The sequence below is a fragment of the Triturus cristatus genome, chromosome 6 (assembly GCF_964204655.1).
Source record: "Triturus cristatus chromosome 6, aTriCri1.1, whole genome shotgun sequence".
Classification (NCBI taxonomy): domain Eukaryota; kingdom Metazoa; phylum Chordata; class Amphibia; order Caudata; family Salamandridae; genus Triturus; species Triturus cristatus.
In genome coordinates this window covers 1,816,963,721-1,816,990,450 of record NC_140589.1, presented here as the reverse complement: position 1 = coordinate 1,816,990,450, position 26,730 = coordinate 1,816,963,721, and positions in this window count along the sequence as shown.

The following is a 26,730-nucleotide window of genomic DNA, read 5'->3' as shown; positions in this document are numbered from 1 at the left end:
AATATAATCAGTGAAAATCACCGCAGTGAATAAACACATAGAAATGCCCTTAGATATCACTTCTGTTGTATCATTCTGTCATTGGTTACGTATTCTTCCGTCCACATAGATATCAGACAGACGTAGGAGACGCAACTCAAAACCTCTAATGACATGATTGGACAGGATAACACATGATGATTAAACCAAAGATAAGGAAAAGACATAATTTCTGTTGGGAACAAGGAAACAACATCCTGGTTCTGATATGACAAACAGCACGCTATGTCAAATTAGTCTATCTTAATTATTCACTGCGGTGATTTTCACTGATTATATTCGATGACTGTACAATTATTGTTTTATATGTATTTTCCTGCAGCCTTGAAAAAGCCCGGTGGGCGAAACGCGCGTCGGCTGCTGCTGCTCTGCGTTGTTTTTTGATGAATAAAATAATCTGCAACAGGACCTGATTGGGAAACTTCTTTATATCCAATTACAAAAAAAAGAAAAAAGGACACTCTAACAATTGACTACTATTCATGTTGCTGAGGTTCTGACTAAAACCTTTGGATTATAGTGACTCTATTTGGGTGTGCTCAGGTGTATTTTGACTCTGTACGTTGCCTTGGGATTCGTCCCATGGTTGTTTATACCCTGATGGGTGGGTATTGTTGACACCGTGACAGCACCTCTATATGCGATTCGAAATATATATGTACATTTGTGCTTTTTACTGTATCCGTGGATGTGCAGATCATGTATGCAAAAACCCATGTCTTTTGTGATTGTATGTAAATGCATACATATTGGCTGTGCCAATATGCATCTTTTCACAAATGCATTGAACGCCGTATACACTAGATAATGTTGCATCCCTGCGCACACCTCAGCACAGCTGCAAAAAGAACAGCTGTACACCAATGCAGGCACCCTTGCACCATGGCTCAAGGTTGTCTCTGTTGGTGCTTGCCGTCATCATCATTGCCAGCGCAAGGGAAAACACATGGGGTGCCCACAATTCTTGTGAGTATGGTGCTGTCCTGTGTATGTCAATGACTCAGGGTTGCAAAGCTAAAGTGCCTGCTGCACCATGTTGTGTCAAAACATTGTGAAAATGCCCCTCAGTAGGTACATGTCACCATTCTGAGCAACAATACCATCTATAGTGCTGCCTGACACATGTCAATCTGTAACAGGCTGCCATGTCAGCTTGTTGGAGGCTGCCACACATGTTGTAGGTGGTGTAGGTAGTGGAGAATCGATGTATGATCAAGGTCCCCTCAATGTTTGGCAGTAAGTTGGCTGCAAGGACCTTATTTGAAACAGCTTGAGGGGTCGATGAACACATACAAGTCCATAGATCAGATCAAAGAGATGTCTGGCACCCTGCAGATGACCCACTCCCCACATGATAAAATGGCATGAAAGTCAGTGATTCCATTTTGTCTACTAGGACAGGCCCCATCCACTCAGAGTTGGCACACAGTGGTACTGATCAAAATGCTGAGGTCCTGTCATGTTAAATTAATACAGTGCTATCTGCCATCCACAGACTACTGTAACAGCTATCCTATGCATAAATGGAGAACAGAAAGTGTAATGTCATGCACTTTGTTTGTCAACTGTTCAAAACCATGTCAAGACAGCAGCAATAGCATTTCCCCTTTTCATTGCAGAGGATGAATCCTTACCTCCTGGCCAGCACCCTGTCCCTGACATCATTGATGATGGCGATGATGACAACTTACCAACCATCGATCATGATACCCTCCAAGAGCTCCTGGATTCCATGGGGATACCATCTCCAGACACGGGGAGGGTCAGCAGAGTTGTGGCATCTCCACATACCCCAAGTAACAACCCAGAGACACCACCTACCACCACACCCATGCCCCTGGACTCCGATGACCTAACCATTATCTTCCAACGGGCTGGGAAAGAGACCCAGGCAGCCACTATAGAGGGGATCCGTGGGTGCCTCAGTCCCAATAGGGACACTTAGTCACCGCTCTGTGGCCTCCAGCTGTCCCTGGATGACATCGCTGGTGTCATGAGGCAGAGGCATCAACAACTGCCCTGCTAAAGTGACACCAGCAATGTGGCCAAAGAGCTTCAGGCTATCCGAACCATCTTGGAGACCATAGAGCAGAAGCAGGACTCCCACATGTCATCCTACCACTGCGGCGTTGCTGCTGTGTTGCAAAACCAGCAGATCCTCCTCGCTGCAGTGGTGCCTCATGTTTTGGCACAGATGAATGCTGCAGCAGGCATGGCATCCACATCTTCCGCCCCAAATGTGCGTACATCTTTCCAAAGAAAAAGTATTTCGTAGCATTCATCTGTGTCATATGTCCCGTTTCTCCTTAGCCCTGTGCTGATGAACATGTCAGGGAACATCTGCTGTCACTGGCCTCGTTTGGACTTTGCCCTGTTCACTTTGAACATTTGTGGACTAACAATGTTGCCTGTCCTACCTAATGACACTGTGGTCATCATCCTGACTGATGCATTCCTGATCCTCAACATGTCCCATGGCATGTTCCTCACAAGGACTCTGTCTGGACATCCACTGCCTTGAAACATCCTTTGGGGTTGTTATCCTTTGAACAGTCCCTGTGAGACCAATTAAAAAATTGCACATGTAAATAAATGCACCAAAAAGTACTAGCTGTGTGTTGTCTGTCTCTATGAGTCAGGACAAATGTACCATTGGCTAATCAGTGTGGCCACTACATCAGATACTATGAAAAGGGACATCATTGTGTCAGCAGAGACCGGGACAATGCTAGGCTGTGAGAGTTTGACAAATGCTGGAAGCACCTATTGTGTGATGATCATTAAGTGTATAGTCAAGGTGGCTGCAATAATGTGCAATTGGTGTCATGCAGTCAATGTGAATAGTAAGATCAGACACCTCACAAGAATCATATCCATTCATGGTTACTAGCAAAGAAAAACACATTGGGTTGACAAGTGAAAGAGGTCATGAAGCAGCACTCAGAGTATCAGTCCGCATACCAACTATATGTGTAGAAGTCATGGGGCACATGACATGTTCTATTTGCATCTTGTATGCGACTACAAAATCAACACTCTATCATCATGCCTCAATGAAAGCAACGTCCACTGGTCAACAACGTCTGATTGTAAGTTGTATGCAAAAGTTAATGTTGCACAGTACAATTGAACACGAAGGCTTCATACACTTAAGTGCAACACATCTTGAGGACAGTGTAGGCTATATCTTCCACATAATTCATTGTCCTTTGGTTGTGTGTCTGTGCAGGCAGAAGCAGTGCAGCATTTCTCCATGACAGTCATGATATTTCCCTGAAAACGTTATTGTTGGATGTCATAGGGGATGTAGTTTGTGCATGAGAGGGCACCCTGCTGCACAGGCTGGTACCTTGGATGACAACTGTAGTGGTTTTTGCAACAGACATTTATACAAGTTGTGCAAATTGGATCTGATGTGCATATATGATTTGTAATGTGATGTTACTTTGTTGAGGGTAACCAGTGTGGTGTATATAGATGGCCATATTTCTCAGTTTGAAGTCAAAAACGTCTTTATTGCGATCATTATGATCATAAAAGACACATCGATTATATACATTTATAACATTTTGATATAAGAACATTTAGCAGTAAGGTGCAATATTAGAGACAATAAAAGTTAAAAACATGTCAATAAAAAAAAGATTTCATCCCATTCTAAAACTATGATAAAAACCGTACATAAAATGAGAAAAATGTATTACTTTACCCCTGGACCTGTAGTTAGTTAGACTTAATCCGAAGGTGCCAACACATATTCAGATTGTCTTCATCTTAATCGCCCTTATTTTCCACACCCAACTCAAAAATTTGGTCACGGCTATCACGATATGCACCTCAGTATTTGATGTTAATATACGGAGAGCAGTGGCACAAGATCGAGTGCCCATATTAGAGCAGAAGGCTTTAATCCATTTAGCTCTAGGAGATTTATACGCCGGACAGGTGAAGAATATATGGGGGACTGTCTCTGCCTGCTCAGGACAAAAAACACATGTGTTGCCCGGTACACTCTTCCATTTACAGGTGAAAGCTTTGACCGGAAGAGTACCTACTCTAAACTGAAAATAGAGTTTTTTATCACCTGGTTGTGTTATAAAATCCCAGTAGTCCTCATATTTGGCCACACTTTTATGGTCCAGAAATAAATTAGTCAAAGAGGTATTTGAAGAGAGGAGTGCTGACTTTGTTCTAACCATGTTCCAATATGTTTCTTTAAAGATCCTCTTAGTGGGGAAAGAATTACCAACAGGATCCTCCCATAAATGGCTTAGACCCATATCCTGTAGTCCACTTTTGACCTTTTGTAGCCAGAGAATCTTGTGGGATGTATCGGCTCCAATAACATCTTTCAATGCGTTGGCATAAACTACCAGCTCCGGGGTAGACCATAGTCTTCTCCAGAAGGCCACTGGTCTAAATCGTGCTGCCTCCTCAAGCGTATGGCTCCCAAGATCTAAGTAAAGGGGTTTCAGGGGAGTAGATTGGGGGAGACCGGTTAGAGCTCTAAGAAATTTATTCTGTGCCACAGTTAAAGGGGTTATGTTGTCAAACCCCATAACTCTGCACCATATAGAACTGACGCTTTGACCTTGGTATTATAGATCTGAAGTGCTGGTCCTACCGGCTTGGTCTGTGATAGTTTATGTTCTTTCCCCAGCACACCAGCTAATTGGGCGTGCTTAAGGGCCATCAAATCGATCTGGGGTTGCCAATTTAATTTTCTACCCAGGGTTACCCCCAGGTAGGTGAAGATATCAGTTTGTTCTAATTTGATGTTATTCAAATATACATCTCCTCTAATAATTTGTGTTTGTGCAAGACCATGAATTTGGTTTTGTCCACATTTATCAGCAACTCATGGTCTGCACAGAATTCCTCAAATCGATTTAATGCCCTTTGCAACCCTTTTTGTGTTTTTGAAATAATCAGGGTGTCATCTGCAAACATAAGCCGAGGGACCTTCACACCTGCAAGAGATGGAGCGTCAGTTGGAAACGAGGTGAAGTACTTAACAACCCTATTTATAAATAGACTAAAGAGGGTTGGAGCCATGACACATCCTTGGCGAACACCCTTAGATACTGAAAATCTTTCAGTAGTCTTGCCCTGGGATCCCCATCTCACTTGGGCGAAATTCGACTCATGTAGCTTAACCACCAGGGATAACAATTCTGGTGGCATGTCCATGGCCTCCAAAGCCCCCCACAACTTGGTGCGTGGAACTAGGTCAAATGCTGATTTAAGATCGACGAAGGCAGCGTAAATCGTACCACCTGCGATGATTGCCATGCGCCCGTAAATTAATATAAACCTAAACACTTGCAGGCACTTGCATCAACCACAAAACCGGTCGCAAACGGCCAGATTCTCAGAATCTCCCTCTTTGCGACCGGTATTTTTGCATTTAGGAAGCATCATCCCAAATGCAAAAATCGCAATTTAAGGAATATCAAAATAGCGATTCCTTAAATTGCGATTGCATTTAAGGAATCCCAAATTGAGATTCCTTAAATGCAATGCATTAAAGTTTAAAAAATAGCGATTTCGCTATTAGCGGGAGCAAATTACCATGAAGCTGGACTTCATGGTAATTTGCTAAATTTTTGAAAAATGCACTTTTTAGCATTTTTCAAAGTTTCATGTTGCGCACACACATGCCCTTAGAGCATGTGTGTGTGCAACATATGTGCACAGTTCAATTTCAGGGGTGCAATAGGGTGTCATTTTGACACCCTTGCACCCTTGAAATTGCAAGAGCAATTTGCGAGTACCTACTGGTACTCGCAAATTGCTCACGCAATCTCCAATTCATTCCTATGGGCCTGGAGGTCCATAGGAATGAATGGGAAGCCATCCCTTAATTGCGACTCGCAATTTGCGACTCGCAATTAAGGAAATTTAAGGAATCGCTATTTGAATAGCGATTCCTACATGCATAGGCTTTTGAGAGTCCTTAATTGCGATTCCTTAATATTCGCAATTAAGGACTCGCAAAAGCTTTTCTTGATGAATGTGCCTGAAAGTCTTCAAGTTAGACTGGTGCGCTGCGGTTTGTGACACTTCTACCACTCCTGAGAATATCCCCTCTCTGAATCATGGTGGAGCACGCCGATGCAGAGTTTCCAGACCCACACCCCTCTCCTTGACTGACCTCCTCGCTGGTTGTAAAATCTAACTCACCTATTTCATTCGCTAACACATACCCATCATTTCTTGACAGCATTTCTTCACCCATCCCACTCTTTTTCTGATACAACTCTACACGTCTAAAGTTCCACCTTTGACCATTGTCCAGTTCCACACCATACCTGAACACTTTTTAAACTTTGAAAATTTCTTAAAAATTGAAAATACCTCTCCCAACTGTCCCTGCTTTGACTTTCACTAAATCTCCTACACAAATACGATGGGGACTACTTTGGAGAACAAGAAACTTTCCCCCTTTGCAGGATTCTTCACTCTCGCCACCTTTTTCCACCCATTCTTTCATGTACACTGGAACTAAATTGGATCCAGGAGGTCTAACTCACATAAGTTCAAAGGGACATTTAAGATCAGGAGGATGGCCAGGAGTGCGGTATGCCTAAACCATATCATCTACTAACTTACGCACCATCAAACCGTGAGCACACGCCATCTTTATCACTCCTTTACCCAGCCTGTTCACCCTCTCACACAGGCCATTCCCCTGTGGGTTGTACAGGTGGTACGGTTATGTAAAACCCCACAACCTCTCAAAAATTGTTGCATTTCAATGGAAACCAATTGTGTGCCACTGTCAGTGATGAGGATGGATGGAACGCCTTCTTCCTGAAACAAACTACCCGAAGGCATGATGGTAGTTCCTGTACTGATTTCCTTCAAAAAGTTTACACTCAACCTCTTCAAGAAAACATCCACCACTACTAGGGCCAACCGGTCACTTGAAGACAGCTCATGAATGGGACCAATAAAAGCGAGGCAAATACTATGCCATGACTTACCTGGGTGCCGTTCAAACACTCACAAGGAACCTAGAAGAACCGGGGTTCCAAACACAATAGACATAAAAGACATAGAGAGCAACTAATTTGCTTTAACTAATTTACAACAGATACCTCTTAGGAAATGGAGTCATAGAACCCCAATATGAAAAGATGAAAGCTATTACTGAAGTACCTTTTCCTAAAAATAAAAAGGCAATCAGAGCTTTCTTGGGGTTAGCAGGATATTCCAGAAGGTTTATACCAAGGTCGCTACAATAGCTACTTTTTTAACCAATTTTTTTTAAAAACTTAACTCCTAACGTGTGATTTCAACACTGTTAGACCTGGCACCATTGGGGTGAGTCTCCCTTCCATTTTTCGCTGTTATCTCCTCTGTTTTTGCTGGTATTAGATGCTCTGGGCGCTGTGCTACTGCCATTCAGTGCCATAGCGCGAATGCTCCCTGTGTAAATATGGCATGTGAATTGGTATATCCATGATTGGCTTATTTGGTTTACCTGTTAGTCCCTAGTAGCGTGGACTGTGTGTGCCCAGGGCTGGTAAACCAAATGCTGCTGGTGGGCCAGCTTGTAAAGTGTGTCTCAGACCTGCCACTGCAGAGTCTGTGTGCAGTCCAGAACTGCCATCTTGGTTGTGAAGTGCACCCACTTCACAGCCCCTGACCTTCCCTTGGCATCATGTGAGTCACCCCTATGGTAGGGTGCATTGTATGTATAAGGTAGGAAATGCCTGATGTGTGTAGCATGTCCTGGTAGTGAATTACACCCAATTTCGTTTTTCACTACTGTAAGGCTACCTGTTTTCCATAGGCCAGAATGGGAGGTTTGACTATTACATTCTATAGTCCTAACTGACCCAAAGAACATGGTAGAAAAACAAATTTAGTATGCCTGAGCTCAGAATATTAAAATACATCTTTTAGTGAAGTTTATTTTTATATTCTGTGTTTGAAAATACCACTTTTAGAAAGTAGGTATTTTCTTGCCTAAGCCTTCCAGTGTGCTCTGCTGTTATATGTATTGGCTGTCTGGTTTTGGAGGGACAGGGCAGGCTGAGTCAGACCTGGGTTGAATAGAGAGATCTGCATTGGAGTATGGGGATGGGTAGCTCCTTGACCTGAATAGGGCTGTGCCTGGCAAGGTGAATGCTGGCTCCACCTCCTACTGTGCCTCTGATGGCAGACCCCCTCTTTCTGAAAGGAAGGATGCAGCCTGGTAAACAAAGTGCTCCAGGACTGGGCAGAACTGGTTCTAGCTGGGATCAGTGACTTGTAGCTTCTGAGAACAAAGACTTTTGGGGTATAAATATCTGTGCTGAAACCCCTACAATTCGTATTACTCCTGGACAACAAGGGGAACCTCTGTCCGTGTAACTGAAGGAATCTGCAGGAAGTGACTGTCCTTGTGATTGTGTGCTGTTTCTTGGATTGGCCTGCAGTAGTTCACTGGACTTGGAAGAAAGGGAAAAGGACTTTGAAGAGAACTTTTATTTCAACTTGCAAAAGCAATCACCCAAGGGCTAGAAGAGAGCTAGCCTCCTTCTGGAGTCTCAGGCACATCAGACTCCACCACCAGCTTCCTGTTTCCTCCCAGCTAGGATTTCTATCTGCAGGTGAGGCTCCTGTGAGTTCCAGGTCCTCTAGGTCTACTACAGAGAAGAGAGTGCTGAAAATCGTCGCTAACGCCCGTTTGCGAGCCGCCGCAGCTGAAGCGCGCACAAAAAATCATTGCGCTGCTGCTGAGTGCTCGGTACCGGAGATCATCGCATCACACGTTTGCGGGCTACCAAAGGCTCACTAACCCAAAGATCATCGCATTGCATGGTTGCGGGCTGCCAACTGCTTGCTAGCACAAAGATTATCGCATTGCATGTTTGCGGGCCTCCAAGTGCTCGCTAACCAAAGATCATCGCATCGAGTTCATTGTTTCACGATATCGCAGCACGGACGCCGGGCGTCCGCCATTTTCATCGCATCGCACCCGGATCGTCGCTCCCTCGCGGAGTGCCATTTCTTCTCATCACAACAGGGTCGCACACTCAACAGGCTCGGCGCATCATCCTCCCTTGCGGCAAGGATTTCAACGCATCGCCGGCTTAGCGTGGAGAAGTTTGTCGCTTTGTCCTGCACACAGATCAGCGCATCATCCTCCCTTGCGGCAAGGATTCAACGCATCGCTGGTCTCGCATGAGGAAAAACATCGCTACAGCTCCTTAGCGACATTTTGGTTGTTTTGCTACAAAATCCAGGTACTTTGTAAGTAAAAAGGTCGCAGAGACCACTGCTTTGAGCTGAAATCCTCTTTGCACACTTTGAACTATTTTTGCAGCATTTCAAGAGTAACCCTATTTTCTTGTATTATGGCTTTTTACTGTTATTGGTCTTGTATTAAGTCTATATATAAAGATACTTATTTTTTATATCTACTTGTGTGGTGTCCCTTTGTAGTGTTCTTCACTGTGTTATTGTATATGGTCATAAATGCTTCACACACTGCCTCTGAGATAAGCCTAGCTGCTTGTGCTACGTTACCACAGGGTTGAGCAGGGGTTATCAGAGGGTGTAGCCCTCTTACTCTGAATTAGGAAGAAGGGTCCCTACTTGGACAGTGGCCAGCCATTGCCAACAAGAGACCCCCATTTCTCCCAAGCACCCTTTAGCAAAAGGTGTACAAGTGTTCCAGACTCTCAAAAAGGCCATTACATCTACACCAGTTCTAATTTCTCCTAATTTTGAGAAAAACTTTATATTACAAACAGACGCCTCAGATGTACGTATCTAATTCCGGATTGATGTTGATTGGATAGGGAAACCCATCCTCTATATCAGTCGAAAACTATTTCCCTGGGAGACTGCATATCCCACTATAGAGAAAGAACGTTTAGCTATTAAGTAGATGGTTGACAAACTCTGTTATTACCTTGAAGGCAAAGCATTCCTACTATACACTGATCATGCCCCGTTAACGTGGTTAAGTCAAAACAGAGGAAACAGGTCCTTAGATGGTTCCTTTCAATGCAACCTTTTCAGTTTGAAGTTCGGCATAGGTCTGGAAAAGATCTAGTGGGCGCAGACTTCCAATCTCGATTTCTCCTTTTCCTCAATCCTGAAAATCCGTGTATGGGGATGTGTCACAAACCTGGGGCTATAGAAGATATATTTGATGTCCCTGGAGCCGACTGCACCCTTCTTCTATATCAGGACCGGTGTGGTGTCAGAATACAAACAGGAAGTCAGGCAATGTGGAAGGGACTGGAATTCCTTTGGAACTTGCATGTCTCGGAACGAAAAGGCGCAGAGTCTGCAACCGCAGGGAAGGAGACAGAAGAGCTGGATTTCAAGTCTGTTGGGAGCCACAGTGAGCCTGAGACCTGGCTTGGCAGTTCAGGCTGGACTGTTCCCACGAGGAACAGGGTCAAAACTGATTTGCATAGGGCTGAATCTGAAATGGGGTGGCGAAGTGAGCTAAAGTAGTATGATGGATTCCACCCAGATCTGTGACTGGGGGTGACTGAAAAGTTTGAGCGCTTTGTCCATCATCTCCTTGTGTTTGCTTTGTTTGGCCTAAGTTGGCAGGGTAGGAACAGACATTTGTCCCTTGCTCACTTTGCCACTGGATTCAAGCTGGCCTGGCTGATGAGGGGTGTTACCTTGAAACCTGTCCCTGGATGCTTGTTTCGGGTCCAGGAAAAACCTGGCTTGGCAGTTCGAATTAGACTGTTCCCATGAGGAACAGGGTCAAGACTGATTTGCATATGGCTGGGTCTGAACTGGAGTGGCGAAGTGAGCTAAAGAATGATGATGGAATCAACCCAGATCTGTGACTGGGGGTGAGTCCATCATCTCCTGTGTTTGATCAATAAGAATAAACAATTTTAAAGAAATCTCATGGTCATATAATACATGTCCATGAGGCAATCAGCTCTATATGGACTTTGAGCTGAGGGGCTACAGGAAATGTTCGGAACTAGAACTTTTCATTCAAGCAGCTATGCTACACCATGGCCAGCCTCACCAAAGCACTGTTAACCATTCAAGATTCTAACAACAGATTTACAGCCTATGGACAAGAGTCTCGAAATTATTTTACCCCATATTCTGCAGTTTTGAGTGTTATTCGAGTAGATTAGTCAATCTTTGCTCCATGCTTTCAGCCAGACCACTGAGCAAAACTCAGCAGGCACCACTTAGAGACCTCAGTGGCAGAAGGCCCTGCTCAAGGTTCACCTTTCACTTTACAAACACTATCTGACATAAAGTGCCGAGACCTAGAAATGAATGACCTCTGAACTTTGGGTTGGTGTCTAGCTCACCCTCATAGGGTCACAGATAGTCCACAAATCAAACAATCAATGAAACAGACTGGATTGGAGCAAACATTCGCTAAAGAGCAGTGGTGCCCACTTTGTAAGAAGAAGGGCCGCATATGAGCTGTTGTCCCCAGTGTTCTTCGTCACTTTCTCCGGAGTTGTTTACATAGAGCTGAGAAGCTTACATTTGATATACAAAAGGGCACCGATTAACTCTGTACTGATGATGTGTCACCAGGGTTTCCAAAGAGAAGGCAGACTGCCAGAATGTACATTAACATTATAAATACACATCTTGGGAACTCAGGCTGTTTGCTCATAAAATGCCTTGACACCTCCACTCCAAGCAAAATAAACAAAACCTATTTGCTGTCTCCACCGTGATAAGATTTCATCCTGAAAAGACCTGCAAAACGTTCCCGGAAGGAGGCAGAAGTAGAGAGGGGGCGGGGCTGAGTGACGGAGGGAAGGATGAGAGAGAGAGCGGGAGGGAGAGATAAAGAGACGAGAGGTGGGAGTGAAATAGAGAAAATAGAGGAAATGCATGGAAAGGGGAAAGAAAGACAGAGATACAAAGATGCCAGCTTACATGACTCCGTGATGCTCAGGTAGGGCCCGATTTATCGCTGGTGCCTCGTGTGACAATCTGTTTTTTCCACCCACCCCCATGACCTCCTCCTGGGATTCACTCAGTAGCACCCAGCAAAAGTGCCCCTCAACTCTCTATAGCCCCTCCCTCACATACATTTTATTTGTTTTAATGCTGCTGGTGGGCCTGCAGTGCTGGTTTGTGCCACCCACAGAAGCACGTGTCTCTTGCCTGCCACTGCAGAGTCTGTGTGCTGTCCAGAACTGTCATCTTGGTTGTGAAGTGCACCCACTTACCAGCCCCTGAACCTTCCCTTGGCATCATTTGAGTCACCACTATGGCAGGATGCATTGTATGTGTAAGGTAGGACATGCCCTGATGTGTGTAGCATGTCCCGGTAGGTAATTATACCCAATTTCGTTTTTCACTACTGTGAGGCTACCTGTTCTCCATAGGCCAGAATGGGAGGTTTGACTATTACATTCTATAGTCCTAACTGACCCAAAGAACATGGTAGAAAAACGAATTTAGTATGCCTGAGCTCAGAATATTAAAATGCATCTTTTAGTGAAGTTTATTTTTAAATTCTGTGTTTGAAAATACCACTTTTAGAAAGTAGGTATTTTCTTGTCTAAGCTTTCCAGTGTGCTCTGCTGTTATGTGTATTGGCTGTCTGGTTTTGGAGGGACAGGGCAGGCAGAGTCAGACCTGGGTTGAATAGAGAGATCTGCATTGGAGTATGGGGAGTGGTAGCTCCTTGACCTGAATAGGGCTGCGCCTGGCAAGGTGAATGCTGGCTCCACCTTCTACTGTGTGTCTGATGGCAGACCCCCTCTTTCTGAAAGGAAGGATGCAGCCTGGTAAACAAAGTGCTCCAGGACTGGGCAGAACTGGTTTTGGCTGGGTTCAGTGACTTGTAGCTTCTGAGAACAAAGACTTTTGGGGTATAAATATCTGTGCTGAAACCCCTACAATTCGTATTGCTCCTGGACAACAAGGGGAACCTCTGTCCGTGTAACTGAAGCAATCTGCAGGAGGTGACTGTTCTTGTGATTGTGTGCTGTTTCTTGGATTGGCCTGCAGTAGTTCCCTGGACTGGGAAGAAGAGGAAAAGGACTTTGAAGAGAACTTTTATTTCAACTTGCTAAAGCAATCACCCAAGGGCTAGAAGAGAGCAGGCACATCAGACTCCACCACCAGCCTCCTGTTTCCTCCCAGCGAGGATTTCTATCTGCAGGTGAGGCTCCTGTGAGTTCCAGGGCCTCTAGGTCTACTACAGAGAAGAGAGTGCTGAAAATCGTCACTAATGCTGGTTTTCGAGCCGCCGCAGCTGAAGAACGTACGAAAAATCATCGTGCTGCTGCCGCTGAGTGCTCGCTACCGGAGATCATCGCATCACACGTTTGCGGGCTGCCAAAGGCTCGCTAACCCAAAGATCATCACATCGCACGGTTGCGGGCTGCCAACTGCTCGCTAGTACAAAGATTATCGCATCGCATGTTTGCAGGCCTCCAAGGGCTCGCTAACCAAAGATCATCGCATTGAGTTCATCGCTACACGACATTGCAGCGCGGACGCCGGGCGTCTACCATTTTCATCGCATCGCACCCGGATCGTCACTCCCTTGCGGAGCGCCATTTCTTCTCATTGCAACAGGGTCGCACACACAACAGGCTCGGCGGATCATCCTCCCTTGCGGCAAGGATTTCAACGCATCGCCGGCTTAGCGTGGAGAAGTTTGTCGCTTTGTCCTGCACACAGATCAGCGCATCATCCTCCCTTGCGGCAAGGATTCAACGCATTGCTGGTCTCGCGTGAGGAAAAACATCGCTACAGCTCCTTAGCGACATTTTGGTTGTTTTGCTACAAAATCCAGGTACTTTGTAAGTAAAAAGGTCGCAGAGACCACTGCTTTGAGCTGAACTCCTCTTTGCACACTTTGAACTATTTTTGCAGCATTTCAAGAGTAACCCTATTTTTCTTGTATTATGGCTTTTTACTGTTATTGGTCTTGTATTAAGTCTATATATAAAGATACTTATTTTTTATATCTACTTGTGTGGTGTCCCTTTGTAGTGTTCTTCACTGTGTTATTGTATATGGTCATAAATGCTTCACACACTGCCTCTGAGATAAGCCTAGCTGCTTGTGCTACGTTACCACAGGGTTGAGCAGGGGTTATCAGAGGGTGTAGCCCTCTTACTCTGAATTAGGAAGAAGGGTCCCTACTTGGACAGTGGCCAGCCATTGCCAACAAGAGACCCCCATTTCTCCCAAGCACCCTTTAGCAAAAGGTGTACAAGTGTTCCAGACTCTCAAAAAGGCCATTACATCTACACCAGTTCTAATTTCTCCTAATTTTGAGAAAAACTTTATATTACAAACAGACGCCTCAGATGTACGTATCTAATTCCAGATTGATGTTGATTGGGTAGAGAAACCCATCCTCTATATCAGTCGAAAACTATTTCCCTGGGAGACTGCATATCCCACTATAGAGAAAGAACGTTTAGCTATTAAGTAGATGGTTGACAAACTCTGTTATTACCTTGAAGGCAAAGCATTCCTACTATACACTGATCATGCCCCGTTAACGTGGTTAAGTCAAAACAGAGGAAACAGGTCCTTAGGTGGTTCCTTTCAATGCAACCTTTTCAGTTTGAAGTTCGGCATAGGTCTGGAAAAGATCTAGTGGGCGCAGACTTCCAATCTCGATTTCTCCTTTTCCTCAATCCTGAAAATCCGTGTATGGGGATGTGTCACAAACCTGGGGCTATAGAAGATATATTTGATGTCCCTGGAGCCGACTGCACCCTTCTTCTATTGCAGGACCGGTGTGGTGTCAGAATACAAACAGGAAGTCAGGCAATGTGGAAGGGACTGGAATTCCTTTGGAACTTGCATGTCTCGGAACGAAAAGGCGCAGAGTCTGCAACCGCAGGGAAGGAGACAGAAGAGCTGGATTTCAAGTCTGTTGGGAGCCACAGTGAGCCTGAGACCTGGCTTGGCAGTTCAGGCTGGACTGTTCCCACGAGGAACAGGGTCAAAACTGATTTGCATAGGGCTGAATCTGAAATGGGGTGGCGAAGTGAGCTAAAGTAGTATGATGGATTCCACCCAGATCTGTGACTGGGGGTGACTGAAAAGTTTGAGCGCTTTGTCCATCATCTCCTTGTGTTTGCTTTGTTCGGCCTAAGTTGGCAGGGTAGGAACAGACATTTGTCCCTTGCTCACTTTGCCACTGGATTCAAGCTGGCCTGGCTGATGAGGGGTGTTACCTCGAAACCTGTCCCTGGATGCTTGTTTCGGGTCCAGGAAAAACCTGGCTTGGCAGCTCGAGTTAGACTGTTCCCATGAGGAACAGGGTCAAGACTGATTTGAATATGGCTGGGTCTGAACTGGAGTGGCGAAGTGAGCTAAAGAATGATGATGGAATCAACCCAGATCTGTGACTGGGGGTGAGTCCATCATCTCCTGTGTTTGATCAATAAGAATAAACACTTTTAAAGAAATCTCATGGTCATATAATACATGTCCATGAGGCAATCAGCTCTATATGGACTTTGAGCTGAGGGGCTACAGGAAATGTTCGGAACTAGAACTTTTCATTCAAGCAGCTATGCTACACCATGGCAAGCCTCACCAAAGCACCGTTAGCCATTCAAGATTCTAAAAACAGGTTTACAGACTATGGACAAGAGTCTCGAAATTATTTTACCCCATATTCTGCAGTTTTGAGTGTTATTCGAGTAGATTAGTCAATCTTTGCTCCATGCTTTCAGCCAGACCACTGAGCAAAACTCAGCAGGCACCACTTAGAGACCTCAGTGGCAGAAGGCCCTGCTCAAGGTTCACCTTTCACTTTACAAACACTATCTGACATAAAGTGCCGAGACCTAGAAATGAATGACCTCTGAACTTTGGGTTGGTGTCTAGCTCACCCTCATAGGGTCACAGATAGTCCACAAATCAAACAATCAATGAAAGAGACTGGATTGGAGCAAACATTCGCTAAAGGGCAGTGGTGCCCACTTTGTAAGAAGAAGGGCCGCATATGAGCTGTTGTCCCCAGTGTTCTTCGTCACTTTCTCCGGTGTTGTTTACATAGAGCTGAGAAGCTTACATTTGATATACAAAAGGGCACCGATTAACTCTGTACTGATGATGTGTCGCCAGGGTTTCCAAAGAGAAGGCAGACTGCCAGAATGTACATTAACATTATAAATACACATCTTGGGAACTCAGGCTGTTTGCTCATAAAATGCCTTGACACCTCCACTCCAAGCAAAATAAACAAAACCTATTTGCTGTCTCCACCGTGATAAGATTTCATCCTGAAAAGACCTGCAAAATGTTCCCGGAAGGAGGCAGAAGTAGAGAGGGGGCGGGGCTGAGTGACGGAGGGAAGGATGAGAGAGAGAGAGCGGGAGGGAGAAATAAAGAGACGAGAGGTGGGAGTGAAATAGAGAAAATAGAGGAAATACATGGAAAGGGGAAAGAAAGACAGAGATACAAAGATGCCAGCTTACATGACTCCGTGATGCTCAGGTAGGGCCCGATTTATCGCTGGTGCCTCGTGTGACAATCTGTTTTTTCCACCCACCCCCATGACCTCCTCCTGGGATTCACTCAGTACCACCCAGCAAAAGTGCCCCTCAACTCTCCATAGCCCCTCCCTCACATACATTTTATTTGTTTTAAAGCGCAGGTAAAGGCTGGTTTTACTGATCTACTCGGCTATCGACATAAAATACAGATCTGTTCTTTGCAGCAGGCATTTTTAACCCTCTGCACTACTTTATGGCCTCCTAAACTACCACCAAACAAGATTCCGATCTCTCTCTCCAGTAGGAACGCTTATCACAAGTACAATCTTGACATTTGTGTTGCTGCCTGAAAGCTGTACACACAAGGAACACTGCTACAGATGTTTTTAAATCGTAAGTTATTTCCAAACACTGCACACCCCTTGTAGTCAGTGCCCCCCTACACCCTACAGGTCAGCGCCCAATGTGGCTGCACTGGTCCACCACCCTAAAAGCAAACCTGTGCTCAGGCCTCATCTGCATTTCAGTCTTAAAGTCTTTTTGGGGCAGATCGCAACAAAGTGTCCTGGCCTGTCTGAGATATGTAGAAAACTGCCCATTTTGTATGGTCACCCCCCCCCCCAGCACACTGTTTGCTCCAGATGCTGATGGTTATGACACTGATAGTGCACTGGAGCCTGCAACTCAGACCCCAGTGCCTGTGATCTCAACCAAAGCTGCTATGTTCAACTTGGCAATGCCAAATTGGCAAAGACTGTGTCCCCTTATAACTTGCTAGTATATGGTACCAGGAGTGCCCTGCCCAGGGCATCGCTGTTAAAGAAGTCCTCTGTGCTGCAGCACAGTTATGTACCACCCTGAGTGACCCCAGTAAACTGCTGATAGCATTGCATTGCAGGCTGCAGGAGCAACGCAAACTGCTCACACTTGTGGGGCATAGTCAATGCACTATTTTTAATATATGCCAGGCACCACTAAGGTTGACCTCTTGAGCCCAGAAGACAGGGTGCCTTATATCAAAGGTGACAACATATAAGTGCAAGCCTACATGTCCCTATAGTGGTGTTCCCCATTGGAAACTGCTGTAAGTGTCACCGGTCCATTGGATTGATGGGCTGACACCTAGGCATTGGTGAGCTTGGCAGTTCCATTGTAGCCGTGGCCAAACTGGAAGCATCAGCTGGGTTTGTTGCACTCAATGTTATGCGTAGAGATTTAGGCTCAAATATCCCTGGCTGGGAGCTCGAGCTAGAAATGTTACTGCTTGGTTCAGGCAGTAGGGTTTTCAGAGTAGAGCGATGCTGGGAGGGACTACTCTGAATCTTTTTTGGTGACTGCGGCTGTCAGCTGTAGAGGTTTGGCCATTTAGTACTTTTTAATGTGGTCTGTAGACACCTGTCTGTTTCTCCTTGAGCCAGGCAGAGGAGGCAGAATAACTGTTCTGTTACCTTTTTACTCCAAAAACAGTGACAGATGGTCTGTATAATGGTTCCAAACCTTGTTTGTTGTGAGTTTGTTTTCGAACTAGGTCTCCAACCTTGGAAATCCACCTATCAACAGCAGTGATTACCTTCTCTTCACAGGTGGCAGAGTCAGAGTGGTTTGTGTTAGACAACGTGTCTCTGACTTCTTGGAACCTCTGTAAAACATTAAAACGTTTATCCAAGTACAATTTATCCACATTTGCCACGTTCCCAGAATTATCTAAGCCAGTCACATTCATAGTGAACCTTGTACGGAGTGCGTCCTCCCAAAACTAATCTAGGCAAGTTATTTAATGCTCCATACATTCCACACAGATTATGGTACCAACTAACACCTGAACTTTGCACGCTAGCAGTCAAAGCTTGTTTAATCAAGCCATTGCCCTCTCCACAACACCATTTGATTCAGCTTTGTATGGGTTGCTGAATTTCAGACAAACTCCCAGAGCAAACATTGAATCCCTATAAGCCTTAGAGGTGGCCGCAGGACCGTTATCCAAATGAAATGAAAGAACTTTCCCCATTTTTCAACGATTTCCTATGCTGCCGACACTCAAATTGTAGGGTTGGTCACTGACAGCATGGAGGAAGTGGCACTGTGTTTCAATAAGTGTATGCTAGCCATAGTTAGCTAGATGAGTAGCCACTGTCTTTAATTAAATTTCATTTTTGGGAAGGACAACTTTTTTTTAGAATCTTTCATGGTGGCCACTGACCTTGGGCCCTTTCCCAAATCTGGTATCCAAAGTGAGAATTTAGGGGCAATCTTTGACTCAAAACTATCCTTTACTGACCTGACTAACAAACTCAACTCTTGTTTTTTCATGTGAAAAAAATTTAAGAACATCATGTCTTTTATTCCTTTTGATTTACAAAAAACTGTTTTTGTATCCCTGGTCTTAATGAGATTAGATTACTGCAATGCCCTTTAATTGGGCATGCAGCAAGGCTCTTTAAGGAACTGCAGAGGGTACAGAATGCTGTGGCCCACCTCCTCAAGAACTTTCGGAAGTCTGACTCAGTCTCAAACACTCAAAAGGAGTTTCATTGGCTCCCGGTGAAAAAAAGATCGGATTTCAAAACCCTGTGTACAGCGCATAAAGGACTCTATCATACCAGTCCATAATACTTAAATACAAACTTCTCCTGGTATATTCCTAGGAGATTTCCTTTAATTAAAGGAGGAAGGAAGAAGCAGAGATTAATTCGGCTTCCTTTGGATATAGTCAAAAATCAAAAGGGAATAAATCACACACAATTTTGACTCCTTTGGGGTAGAGAGGAAGGACTCGTTCTTCACGATGTCCTGTCTGCGCTTGTGCTGACTCTTCCCTTCATGCCAAATATCAAAATTGTCTCTACTGAAAGTTATAGACAGTAGTACCTTCTATAACCCAAACATAAAGATGAGCGAATGGGCTCAGTGATGAAGCAGGGTGAGTAAATTTTCCTACCCCCTATAATCTACCTCGAGGGTAACTTACTGCGATTTGGATCTGAAGAAGGGCCCACAGACCCGTGAGGGCTACCAAGGGCTGAAACATGTTGACATATTAAGACCTACAATCAGGCGCAGTGGGACATTAACACTTCCTCTACAGCGCCACCAATTCACCTTTTCAACCTTTCCCCATCCTTGGAAAATGAAAGATTTAAGTGAGGACAGGAGGCCCTTTTAACCTCCCTCTTCACAACACACCTTCGCACTTGCTTTTCACAACTGTCAAAAAACCATATGGTCTACCTCAAGGTGGAGGATAAGGAGATCACTTGGAGAACTGAGCACTCAAGTGATAAAAGATCAAATGATGATACTACTCACTTAACAACAGAGCGGAGAATCAAGATATTCCGCACCGTATGCTTAATGTGAATGAGGGTCTTTACCATACAAGAACCCTAGAGCCTGGTAAGAACAGGACGGGTGGTTCATTCCCCTTTGATTTTTGACAATATTCCTAGGAGATGCCCTTGATCTGCATCCTCCAGAACAGTGAAAGTACCTAAAATTCGTGAGGTGTCTTGGGGGGTAAAAGCTTTGTCTACGCCACTTGTCAGCTGTGGAATCAGCTGCCCTGGCACCTCAGAAGTCAGCCAGATCTGAAGATTTTTAGAAAGATCTCAATACATGGTTATTTTCATTCCTTCTTTAGATTCTGACTTTTGCCCTTTTTTAGTGATGAATTTCTCAGACGTCTGAGCCAAGATGCCTTTGGGTATATGCTGCACTTCATAAATATTGAATATCAAAATATCAAATATTGACAATAGGCATGTGAAATATTTTACTACTGCTGGAGCACTTGCATTTCTATGTGTCCGCACCTATAGGAATCAAGAACCCAAATCAGTTGCTACCAATATGTACTTATATCGGTTAGCGGACTGGAGGGGACCAATGTATTTCAAATAAATCACCGAGAAGGGGATATTAGAAATTATGGGGGAGTTGGCGAGGATCTTTTGACAGTGGAGGGTTTAATTTGTTGACAAATATAACACTGTCTAACATAATCCCTAGTCTGTTTATATAAAGTTAGCCTCGAATGGTGTTGATGTAGCTATGGTTTCATTAATTCCTGCATGTGCTGACGCCAGCCCCGCATGGGCTTCTTTGATTAAATCTGATCATGACTGGCTATTAGGTATTATTCTGTCACCCACTCCTGCTATTGTAACTACAGGAATGTTATCTGAATTAAGGGTGTTGGAGTATTTGCCAGGAAAGCCTATAGAAGCTTTCCCATGCTACTTGATTGCGTTTATGGCTGTTAAAATATCTGTGTTGTTCTTCATTAGAGATCTGCTTAGTACCGCTACTCTAACAGTCTGAATTGCAGCCTTTGCCACTAAGTCAACTGCACAGTTCTCTTTGGCATGAATGCCATCACTCAGGTGGTCCATAGTGTGTCTCACATGGACCTATGCAAGCTTGTCTTGTAAGCCAGCTACCTTTCCCCAAAGCTGTTTATTCTTTATAGGTTTTCCCTTTGAATCTTTGAATACATCCAATCGCTAGTGCTGCAAATCGACATTGTAACCTTGCAGAGAGAAGAATGAGTTGGACACAATAAGTGTGGGCACTGACAAGTCATCCTTTTGCAATGCAAGTAGCAGGGCAGGTAATTCTGCATGTTGTGCAGTACTCTCACCTAAGATTTCAGTATGCGTAAATTGTGGGATTAATTCACCATCCTTCACTACACCTTGTAATGCCGTGAAGGCTGCAGAGTATTTGTATTTTGTTTGTATACAGTTTGGGTAGAGCAATTCACAAAAGTAATTTGAGACAAAATCCTAACTTTGCGACATTCAGTATTCACAAAGGGCATTTAGGAGTAGTACAGTTAGGATTTTGTCTTAAATTTTGTTCTTAAGATAAATTTAAGTTAGGATTTTGTCTTCAAACCAAAATTCACGACAAACTTAAGACAAAATTCTAACTTAAGTTTAGCTTAAGTTTAACTTAAGATTAACTTAAGACCAAAACTTAAGACAAACTTAAGACAAAATCCTAAATTAAACTTAAGTTAAACTTCAGTTAAACTTAAGTTAGGATTGTGTCTTACAACCACAACTTAAGATAAACTTAAGACAAAATCCTAAGTTAAACTTAAATTAACCTTAAGTTAAACTTAAGTTACGATTTTGTCTTAAGATCAAACTTAAGACAAACTTAAGACAAAGGGGCTCATTACGATGCCGGAAGAAAGCCCATCCGTAGTGTTGGCGGTGGTGGAAAACGTCTTTTTTTCGGCCCCTGATGCTTATATTTGGGATCACCATATTACAATCGGCCAACAGAGGCCATTGTCTGTCCGACGCGGTCTTTCCGGCTCCACACGTTTTCTCGGGACGCAAGGGTGGCGGACAGAGCCTATAGAGCCAGACTGGCGTGCATAAACACGTTCCGTCCACCAACCAGATTACGATGTAACAAACAGCCATTCCCTGCGCGGTGTAAAAATCACCACATCGCGAATGGCAGAAGCACAACTACGGAAAGGATAACCCGACCCAGAACACATCTAGACCATCTGATCCACCATGGATTCAGTGATATAGGAGTTTCCGCTGCTCTACCTCGTGCACCTCCGGCAGATAAGACGCCGCCGCGCTCTACAGCAGAGGTACATTAAAAACACCTCCACTCATGCAACCCCTGTACAACTACAACTCCCAGAAAGCGTGCTGGTCGGGCCGGCCCCACGATGTATGTGGCAACCTGACAACTGCAATGTGCGAGGCCCACCCAAAATCCCATGACTGACACCCTCAGGGCTCCTGAAGGCAAGTGGGGTCAATGCCGTGCCACACAGATGCAGAGCACGCACTCCGCGACATTCAAAACTGTAATCCGCTGGCGGCTCCCATTGGCCAGATGGCCCTTTCGCATAGGTGGTGCCACACCGCGTCGGCCAGGAAGCGCCGTCCGCAATCATGCACCACTCAATTGGGGCCAATGTGTGTTTTTGCTGTGGACGCCAGCTACCGCGCCTGTAAACACCTCAGGCAATTGCATTGTCGCCATGCGAATTGCATCACACCCCCCAAAACATCAGCTGAAAGTGATGTGTGCACCCAGTGAAGGCATCATAGAGTGTGACCTTTGATTCAAGTCTGCGCACACATTGAATGTCCAAGAAAAGGAGAGTGAAATTGCATTCATTGTCATGCCTCGTGGCCAGAATGGCCTTGAATGAGTCAAGGAGTCAAAAAGACCAAAGGCCTCCTGCACTGTACCAATTTTGTGTAATGAAACTAACAACCTGTAAACACTGCCTGTATATCTCTTGCTATGTTCTTGGCAAATCCTTGGCCATGGGCCGTCTTCTGAAGAGCCAGTGATGTAGCCTGACAATTCAAGGTGTCCATTCTCTGCAACTCAGACACACTGGTAATCCCTAGCACTTTCAACACACGTACTGGTGTGGCATGCAGTGGGCCTCACACACATCATAGAAGTACACATGTGTAACCAAAAAGTATCGCCTGGACCACATCATCTGCCATTCACAGCAATGTGTGCATGTATACACAATCCATGTGTTTATGTACCTCATGAAGGTGAACATGGCAATGTCTGTAACGCGAAATCACCACCCAGTCATGATGTACTGACCCCATAATGTTCACATTTGTCTGCCCATCGTGCTGAATATACATGTTTCATTGTCCAGGGGACACTCACTGCCCTCATTCCGAAATGTAGTCATGTATTGTAGGACTAAAGTCTGAGATCGTGCAGTGACAGCAGCTGCATGCAAATATGCATAGATGCTGCGAAACAGAAGTGCTGTGGCATCTAACCACAGGGCAGCTCAACCTTGATGTAGCAGTATACTATATGCCATACACATCGAGCTACTATGGATGTTAAAGTAGTGAGTATGTCGAGTGAGTGAAGAAAAGCAACGTCGGAATGCGTGTCACTTGTGCATGACATCCAACAGTGTGGCACCCCTCAGGGGTGCAACATATTCCCTGTATTATTCAACATCTACCTAATACCTATATCTGACTTCATTAATCCATTCAACCTCACCTGTTACAACTGTGCAGATGACATGCAAATCATTCTAAAAATTGACGGTGTAAAAGACCTTTACAACTCAAACCTGGACAAATGCATTTGTGCCATAAATACATAACCATCTTAAGCTCAATATTAAAAAGGCATAACCTGCGTACAATGGCAAAAATACCAGCCTACAGCTTTATGGCCTAAGTAACTTGAGAAACCTCCAGCAACATCAAGAGAAAACAGAAACAAAGGGGTAATCATGGATTCAGACCTATCCTTGATACCACATGTCAGCAAAGTCACAAAGGTTGCCTTCTACACAGTGAAAACACTACATCACATTTTTCCATAATTTACATGCTAACCAAAACTGCACCCATCCTCAAACTCCTAATCACCCTGATTGATTGTGCCACCAGTCTATATCTTGGTGCACCCAGATTAATCATACACAACTAATCCTTCTCCACCTTCACCCAAGAGAACCCATGATTCCAGTCTAGCAAGCACTCCACTGGCTACCTTAATCTAGAAGGCAATGTTCAAGCTACTCTGCATTGTCTATAGTTAAATTCAAGGAATACAAACAAAACAGGACATTAGGCTGCAGGTTTTCAGAATGGATCATCATTCCACCTCATCATAAGAAATCCATACGAATCACTGCTTTCTCAGTACGAGCCAACAAGCTCTGCAATTCGCTACCAATCAAGATTCGAAGCATTCAGGGGTATATACAATTTAGATGACTTATGAATGCATGGCTATTGCCAACTACATCATCCTACTACTCTAGGATATAACCCAGAAAGGAACTTTTACCTTGAAGTTAAATCTACAATTTACAGCTTAGAACAATGGAACAACTCAACCAGCACATTACTGTCGACATCTAGGTAAGCGAAGAAGGTCTGACCTTTGGCTAGAGTGCGTATGACATAGTTTTATAGTTAATTCATACATAGATAGGTCTGGCCCACACTAATACTAATACCATAACACCCAGTAGTCAGCACTCAACTGTAGCTTAATTCTCTTGCACTAATTAGGCATCCCTGCTATGGGTCTTGTCTGTCACCCAGTACTGTACCAACCCATAAACCAGCCATCATTAACTGAACAGGAATGTAGTAACAGAAGAGACCTGGCATACTACTTGTAAATCTTAGAACTCGAATCTAGGCCACCACTGCTGGTCCTAACTATCGGGATACGATGATTGTTTCTTTACATCTCACAATAGCATTTAAATACGGGATGATAGTTACAAAGTCCATTCTAGAAGGTCTCTCCAACACTTCTCTCTTACACCAAGCTGCTTGTAACCAAAAACTTTAAACAAAATATCAGGTTGGACAAGCCAGTGCAGTAACCAGCTAAGTAGACTATGAAGATAGAAATACCATAAAGGGACCTGGAGAGCTGCTCAAAGAGGCCAGTCTACTGAAAACCATAAATTGTGAGCCTTACTCTCATACGTCATCATCCATCACAACGCTGCATTACATAACACAATAACCACACCCCAGGGGTTATCACACAAAACATAGTAACACTTCTCAGATATGATAAAAAACACAAAGACAGGATTGGAATGTGCCAATGCACTTCCTTGAGGTCTAGGGCTGTTAGGTAGTCTCCTGTCTGGATTAGAAACAGATTCACCATTTTGAAGAGTTTTGCTACAATTAATTTGCTTACTGGACACCGATTATATATTAGTCAGAATTCTCTTGATTGGTTTCGAACTATAAACAGCACTGAGTAGAAGCCATTTAATTGTTCTCTCATAGAACTGCTTCCGCTGCACATTTCTATACCTTTGTGTGTAATCCAGTCAGCAGTGCAATTTATTTCAGGAAAGTAGACCATTTATGACATCCTTTTGTCGAACTTACAAAACGTCTATTGAGTTTTCCTTTTCCAGTAATTGCAGAATCCTCTTGTCATATATTGTCTACTGCCATTACTGAATGAATGTATTATTTATTTATAAAGTTTTATATAGCGCGAACATGATCCCGAGTGATATCAGAGCGCTTTACAATTGAGGGAACGGACGGTAACAGTTGCAGTACATGTGTCAAATAGAAATACCAAACAGAACACATATCAAATAAGACTCACAGAACAAGAACGGTTACACATAAAAGGGGTCAACAAAGAATAGGATAATACCTGGAACATAGCGAAATAGGAGGGCAGCATATGATATGAGGAAAAAAAACAAGAAAAGCATCCAGCGCAGGGCTTAAAGGTGTAAGTCCAATGCATTAGAGCAGACGATCCAACACCCTATTAAGGTAAGACCTTGTTCATAAGGAATCTTTTTACTTCCAATTTGAAAGCAACCTTGGAGGAGATTCTACGTATTTCTGGTGGGAGAGAGAACCAGATCTTCGGTGCAGAGCCAGAGAAAGCTCGGTGACACGTTCTCTTTTTGCAAAAGATCTGAGGTTTCAAGAGGAGTGAGTTAGCACTCCTAGAGGATAGTTCCAGCTTTTGCGCTAAATAACTGGGGTTTTTGAAATGGAGAGCTTTATGAGATAGGCAGGCAATCTTTAGCTGTATTCTTGCTTCGTAGGGCAGCCAATTTAGGGATTTTAAGACTGGGGAGGTATGCGCATTTCTTTTGGTACCCGTCACCAGTCTGGCCGCCTCATTCAATGAGGCCCTTAGTGAGGCCAAGGTATATATGCGGAGACCACAGAGTGTAGCACTGCCATAGTCTAGCCTCAGCAAAACAAGCGCTTGTACCACTTTCATGAAGTCAGCTTGTGGGAGGAAGGGTTTGAGATTCCTGAGTATCCTCATCAGGTGGTTAGCTCCCTTGCACACATTGCTAATATGAGACTTCATGTTCAAGTGCTTGTCCAGGGTGATTCCAAGATATTTAGCTGAGTTAAAAATGAGGGGGGAGCGGTTGAAGACGGTGAGGTGGTTCATCCAGAGGTCTACCTTAGGAGTGTGATTCGGAGGAGAAATGAGAAGGAATTCTGTTTTGGAGGTGTTGAGCAGGAGGTGGTTCTCAGTTAACCAGTTTTGAGTAGTCAATAGAGTGGTGTTGAATGAAGTGATGTTATCTGAGGAGGAGATTTTCAGATAAAGTTGGGTGTCATCCGCATACATAGGGAAGAGAATGTCCATGGAATTTAGTGCATTAGCAAACGGTTCCAAGAACAAGTTGAAGAGTATGGGAGAAAGGCCGGACCCTTGTGGGACCCCCATGGATACTGGTGATGACTGGGAG